The sequence below is a fragment of the Heliangelus exortis genome, unplaced genomic scaffold (assembly GCF_036169615.1).
Source record: "Heliangelus exortis unplaced genomic scaffold, bHelExo1.hap1 Scaffold_87, whole genome shotgun sequence".
In the NCBI taxonomy this organism is placed as follows: domain Eukaryota; kingdom Metazoa; phylum Chordata; class Aves; order Apodiformes; family Trochilidae; genus Heliangelus; species Heliangelus exortis.
Genome location: NW_027286003.1, coordinates 40,133 through 47,140, shown reverse-complemented (window position 1 = coordinate 47,140; position 7,008 = coordinate 40,133). Strand labels below are relative to the sequence as shown.

Sequence of the window (7,008 nt, the reverse complement as noted above, 5' to 3'; positions counted from 1 at the left end):
TCACGTTTCAATACAAGGCAATACACTTTCAGGTATAAGGCAATATAAGTACATCAGTACAAAGAAACAGACACTCAATTAAGGCAATACAAGTACAGCACTACACACACACAGGTACAAGGCAACACACACACAGGTACAAGGCAACACACACACAGGTACAAGGCAACACACACACAGGTACAAGGCAACACACACACAGGTACAAGGCAACACACACACAGGTACAAGGCAACACACACACAGGTACAAGGCAACACACACACAGGTACAAGGCAGGTCCAAGGCTACCCACACCCAGGTCCAAGGCTACCCACACCCAGGTCCAAGGCTACCCACACCCAGGTCCAAGCTTCAAGTACATCACTACAAGGCAGTACACAGTTGGTTTCAAGGCAATACACATACATCATTACAAATCAATACACATGCAGTGGCAATGCATACCACTAGATTGTTACAATGCTATACTCAGTCAATTACAGCCAGTTCCATCGCATTACACACACGAGTACGCTCACAATGCAGTCAAAAACCGTTATTGAAAATACAGTACGTATTCAAGTACAGAGTCCAGCGGGGAGGTAAACAAATATTCAGGACTATACACAAAGACAGACAAAGAAGGCATTACAGACTTCTGCTTAAGTCTGCATTACAGACTACTTACAGGCAAATACTTCAATGACTCCGTCAAGTACTACAACTACACAAACTCAATTTCAGCACAGACTCAAATTAGGATTAAACTGCAAGGCATCACAAAGTCAAACAAAAGCCACTACAGACTAAATCTACCGCTCTAAAGTAGGGCTGTAAAAGTCAAACAATGAAGTAAGGCAGTACAAGTATACATTCAAATAAAAAGCTATGCAAAATCAATCCTTCACGTACATTGCAACACCGGGTCGTGTACCTAGTCCCCTACAATGCTATAGGCTCACTGGCACACTAATACAGTCCCATACAGGCAAATGTAGCGCACTACAGACTCAAACGCCATTACATTACATAGCAATACAGTGCAATAAAAACTCAAATAAGCACTCAAATATAGGGCACTGTAATCTAATACAGTACAACATGCTGTAACAAAGCCACCCTAACACACACATAAGGCTTCACAGAACAATACAACCACACATGGAAAACACCAATGGAACCACAGACAGTAATACAGCCTATTTTGGTGCACTTGAGTAAAAAAATAGAGTAACAACTCAGACACCAGGTCAAGTACGGCGCGACACCAGGTCAAGTACGGCGCGACACCAGGTCAAGTACGGCGCGACACCAGGTCAAGTACGGCGCGACACCAGGTCAAGTACGGCGCGACACCAGGTCAAGTACGGCGCGACACCAGGTCAAGTACGGCGCGACACCAGGTCAAGTACGGCGCGACACCAGGTCAAGTACGGCGCGACACCAGGTCAAGTACGGCGCGACACCAGGTCAAGTACGGCGCGACACCAACATGAACCATACTGTACAATGCAGTAAATGTTCTAATACAGAAATACAAGGAGGGACTGAAGACACAGAACCTAGCACCTTTGTGGCACGTGGCCACAAAGTCATGGCAATTCAATTACAAAGCATTGCAAGGCACTGAGAACTAAATCACACATACAATGTATATCTGGAAACCTACAGTACAAAGTCAGTATACTGCCAAACAGCAGATACAGAGCCCTACAAAACCAAACACCAGAACAACACATTTGTTACCTGATGGGCTTTGAGACTGAAACCCTGAAGGAGGCACAGATGAAATACAACATAGCGCTGCCGTGGAAACACAGTTTGCTAGACGAAAAGGCGCAGGTTTGGATGGTCTCCCCGAAGACAGTTCTCTGTAAACCGTGCAGAATCCTAGGGCGTCCTGTCTACCGGCACCGACTGTCCCACAGCACGCCCTCCTCGGACGACACGCTCATCGGAGACACCGTGCTTCTGTCACCTAGAAGACCAAGAGACAAAATTACTGTTCTGCTCTGTAAAATGATCCTCGTCATTCCCACCACTCCACCTCACCTCACCTCAAATGCTCAGCCAAGTCCAACAATGGCCAGGACAGCATCTGCAAAAAAAAAAAAAAAAGGCAAATGCTTTAGCGAGGGGTCAAGGACTTTGATCTTACTGAAAGAGCTTACTAGCATCTCACCTTCTTAAGCAGTTGATGGGTGTACTTCCTGACACCTCAATGGCTCTACAGGGCACCTGAAAAGAGCAAGGCAATTTGTAATATACTGCTGCTTCCAACAAAACCCTCCCAGAGAATTGCCCAATCTCCTTTACCTTAATCCTTCGCCAGATGCCCCTCAGGCATGTTAGTCTGAACTGGATACCGAGGCACCACCTGAAAAAATACACAGGTAATGTTTTTTACTTCAATACTACTCATAACATTTAACACTTCCAGCAGGCAATTTCACAGTGCTCACCTTCCAAATGTCATGTCCCATTGAGATGAACTGCCTGCTCTACACAGCTTTGCAACCTAAAAAAAAAAAAAACAAAAAAAACAAAAAAAAAAAAAACAAAACATTAATGCTGCTCAGAGCAACTACATCCACCTGCCCTGTGACAGACTTTACCAAGCCTTGCTATGACATTCAGCTACCCACCTGCTTTGCTTTTTGTTCCACGTCCTGGACTTCTGCATCTGTAAGAAATAAATCAAACTAATCTCAGGGATTCTAATAAATATTGAAAGCACCTCCCCACCAACACCAAACACTGACTAACCTTCAGGTGGCATCTTTCTCGCCTCCTCCAGCCTTTTTCTGCTCGTCTTTGTCACACAGCATCTGAAAAACAGTATTATGCAAGTCACTGAAATGCTGCTCAACAGCTGGAATATTCCCTTAGGGCTCTTCCAACAAACCCTGACCCTACAACGCCAGGCAGGGCAGCTCCAACCCAAACACAAACTCAAGACACAACCCTGCAAACCATGAGACTATGTCAAGAGACCACCAAGCAAGAAGCGTATCTCCGGCATCCGAGACTGCTGGGCAAGAAGACCTACAACGATGTGACTGCGAAGCTAGGAGATGAAGCGATGGATGCCAAAAAACATGGACTTGAAGACCTGAGGACACAAGGACGTGTGGATCGATTCCCACTCTGGGAAAATCTAAGACCAGAGATGCTGATGCAGGTGGCAATGATGTTTCAGAAGATGACCATCAAGAAACTTCCAAGATGAAAGACCTATCTATGGTTTACATCTGTCACACAAGAAAAAGATGCTGCTGACCAGGAAATGCTTTCCAGGGATGGTGCCCAAGACGCAGGACTTGTTCTGTGAGGACACACAGAAGACCATCGAGGCCTGAGGAAGCGCTGAGACAAAGACGGACAACACAAAACACACAACCCCAGACACCAAGGCTGGAGCTGCCCTGCCCACACTAGCATCGTGCTGGAAACTAACTCGCTCCGCTTATCCACGCAAAGGGGGCTACTCCCAGACAGCCCTCTCCCAGAAAGCAAACTTCAAAATCCCTCCGGCAACTCCCAACCTCAACCCCCCAACAATTCAGTCCCTCGACTTATCTTTCCGAGAGCTGGGGTTCGGAATCTATGTCCAGCAGCAAACACCACTCCGTGACAGGCATGTTCCTTCAGTACACACATTCCTGTTCACCATCTGCAATCAGAAAAAAAAAAAAAAAAAAAAAAAAAAAAAAAAAGGAAAAAATCAGAATCCATGTCACCAGTTAGGACCGCTTCAGCCATCTCCAAACACTTACACTACAAAAAAGAGGCCTCAGAAGAGTCCCACAGCATTCTTCTCCCCTTCTTGATCCAGAGTTCAATCCTGTCTACACCACTGCTTTGGGCACCTAAAAAGAACGAGAGTTACTGTTCTGATGATTGATCATCACGAGCTCCATGAACCCCCCTGTACCACCTCACCTTTAAGGGTCATCTGTTCTCAACAGTAGGAGGCACACCGCCTGCAAAAAAAGAGGAAACATTTAACCGAGTTGATATAAAACACGTGAACGACTCTGCACACAGCCATCTCACCTTCTCCAACTGTTCCTCAAGACATGGCTTTGTCACTCCAGCACTGTGTGTGACACCTGCAAAAGTCAAGGCAAAAGGCACACGCTGAGATATTGCCTCCAACTACACCCAGGCCACTGTGACATCTATCTCCTGCTCCATTACCTTTGCCCCTCGCCCATCTGTCTGCCGTCTCTTTGGGGTACCACGATGAGGTTAGGAGGGCACCTGAAAAACAAACAAAAAAAAACCACAAAACAACAAGGGATGCTCATGACCAACCAATAATACAACACCTGAGAATAACTGCTCCACCAGCCCACCGGCCATTGCTCACCTTGCCACAGCCACCTCTGGTGTCCGTACCCCGCTTCGCTCGCCGCTTCCACCTTCAAAATGACAACAAACCATAATGTGGTCAGGTAGCCAAGGGAGGCAGCTTGCCACCAACTGCACACCCTGACTAACCTTCAGCTGGTTCCCTTGTCTCCTCCTCCATCCATTTCTTGCTCATCCTTGACTTGCGGGATCTGAAAAACAGGATTACACAAGTTACCGCACCGCTGCTCAACACCGAGTCAGTCAGGTTGTGGTGCTTCTGTGGCCCCTGATCCTACACAGCAGGCAGGGCAGCTCCAAGCCAAACACTCACAGGCACAGATTGACCTGAGACACAGCCACATGAGTCACAAGACTTGAGCTCAAGATAAAACTCGCAGCAAGAAGAGGGACTCTGGAATCCAAGACTTTTGGGTAATAAGACCTACGGCGATGCGTCTGCAAAGCGAGGGAATGAAGCGACGGATGCCCGAGAAGCCGCCTTCAAGACCTGAGGACGCAAGGATGCGGGGAACGAGTCCCCCTCAGGGAAACTGGGCGGACAGAGATCAGATGACAATGCAATTGAGAATGACATTGCGGAAGACAACCATCAAGAAACTTCCAAGTCAAGAGACCGATCTGCAATTTAAACTCATTGTGCAGAATAACATGCTGCTGATCAGTACCGTGCTGATCAGGAAAGGCTTTGCAGGGATAATGCCCAAGATGCGAGACTTGCTCTGTGAGGACACGCAGAAGACCATCAAGACCGGAGGAAGCTCTAAGACAAAGACAGACAACACAAAACACACAACCCCACACACCGAAGCTGGAGCTGCCCTGCCCACGCTGGAATCACACTGGAAAGTAACCTGTTCCTTCACCCACCCAAAGGGGGCTGCTCCCAGACAACCCTCTCCCCTACACTAACTTCAAAACACCACCTGCAGTTCCCAGCCTCGACTCCTCTGCTCAGCCCCTCCCCACCCGCCCCTGGGCGCTCAACTTATCTTCAAGAGCGACAGCAGCACAAAGCCATGGTCGGTAACGAAAACCACATTGTTTGACTGGGATGTGCTTCCAGTCGCACGGTTCCTCTTCATCCCCTAGACGTAAAAAAGGAAAAAAACACAACCCACAGATCGCAAACAGCGCTGGCACAAGTCCCACCTAAGCCAACGCACGCTACTTCTGCTGCACTCACCTCCTCGAGGGAGCCCCATGGTATACCACGCACCTTCTCCTTCCAGAGTTGAACGCTATCGCCACCATTGATTGGGGCACCTGAAACACCAAGAGAAAGAGTTCCTGTTCTGCTGATCAGAAGTCACCAGCCCCATGAACCCCTCGCTACCAACTCAACTCAACTTCAACGCTCATCCGGTTCCAAAGGTGGCACGCACAGCGCCTGCAAAAACAAAAGGAAACGTTTAAGTGACTTGATGTAAAATACATGGCTGACCCAGCCCACCACCAGCTCACCTTCTCCAACCGCTCCTAAATGTGTGTCTTTGTCCCTCCAAGGATGGTTGTGGCACCTGCAAAAGTCAAAGCAAAAGGAACATGCTGAGGTAGTGCCTCAGCCTCTCACCCATCTGCCTGCCATCCTCATGGGGTGCCAAAAGTAGGTTTGGAGGACACCTGGAAAACACAAAAAACAGGGGATGCCAATGCCTTCAACGAAAATAAAACCCCCGAGAAATAACTGCTCCTCCAGCACACCAGCCTTTGCTCACCTTGCCAGAGCCACCTCCGGAACAGATATTCTGCTTCCTTGGCTGCTCTCACCTTCAAAAGGACAAACAAACCATAATGTGGCCAGGTAGCCAGGAGTGGGACCTTCACTCCAACACCGACTAACCTTTGGACGGCGCTCTTCTCTCCTCCCGCTCTTTCGTGTACATCCTTGTCACACGGGATCTGAAAAACAGTGATACACAAGTCACTGGAACACTGCCCAACAGCTGAACTATTCAGTTATGGCTCTTCCAGCAAACTCTGGGAAGGGCAGCTCCAAGCCAAACACTCAGACCAGTTCGAGACACAGCCCTCCAAATTACGAGACTCGATCTCAAGAGAACACCAAGCAAAAAGAATATCTCTGGGATCCAAGACTGTTGGGCAAGAAGACCTACGGCAATGCAACTGCAAAACGAGAGGCTGAATCAAGGGACGCCGAAGAACCCGTGCTTCAAGACCTGATGACACGAGGATGCGGGGAACAAAGTCCCACTCTGGGAAAGTCCACGACCAGAGATGATGCTGATGCAGGTGGCGATGATGTTTCAGAAGATGACCATCAGGAAGCTTCCCAGATGAAAGACCTATCTACACTTCAAACTTGTCACACAAGAAGAAGATGCTGCTGACTAGGACTTGCTGATGAGTAAAGGCCTTGCAGGGATGAGGGTCAAGATGTGGGACTTGCTCTGAGAGGACATCAAGGCCTGAGAAAGCTTTAAGACAAAGACATACAACACAAACTACACACCACCACACACCAAGGCTGGAGCTGCCCTGCCCACACTGGCATCACATCAGAAATTAACCCACTTCCTTCACCTGACCAAAGGAGCCTGCTCCCAGACTGCCCTCTCCCCTACACTAACTTCAAAACCCCTTCCACAACTCCCACAAGCCTTGACCCCTCTACACCACTGGTCCCTCAAC

The 7,008-nt window shown here is 48.3% G+C and overlaps 1 long non-coding RNA gene across 1 annotated transcript; it reads right to left on the bottom strand.

The window, feature by feature from the left end:
- Positions 1-5,345: 5,345 nt before the first annotated feature.
- On the bottom strand, positions 5,346-5,913 carry LOC139791028 (uncharacterized). Its single transcript, XR_011723759.1, has 3 exons — positions 5,821-5,913; positions 5,543-5,746; positions 5,346-5,444 (listed from the first exon to the last, which is right to left on the bottom strand). It is a non-coding gene; the product is annotated as an uncharacterized lncRNA (long non-coding RNA).
- Positions 5,914-7,008: the final 1,095 nt, after the last annotated feature.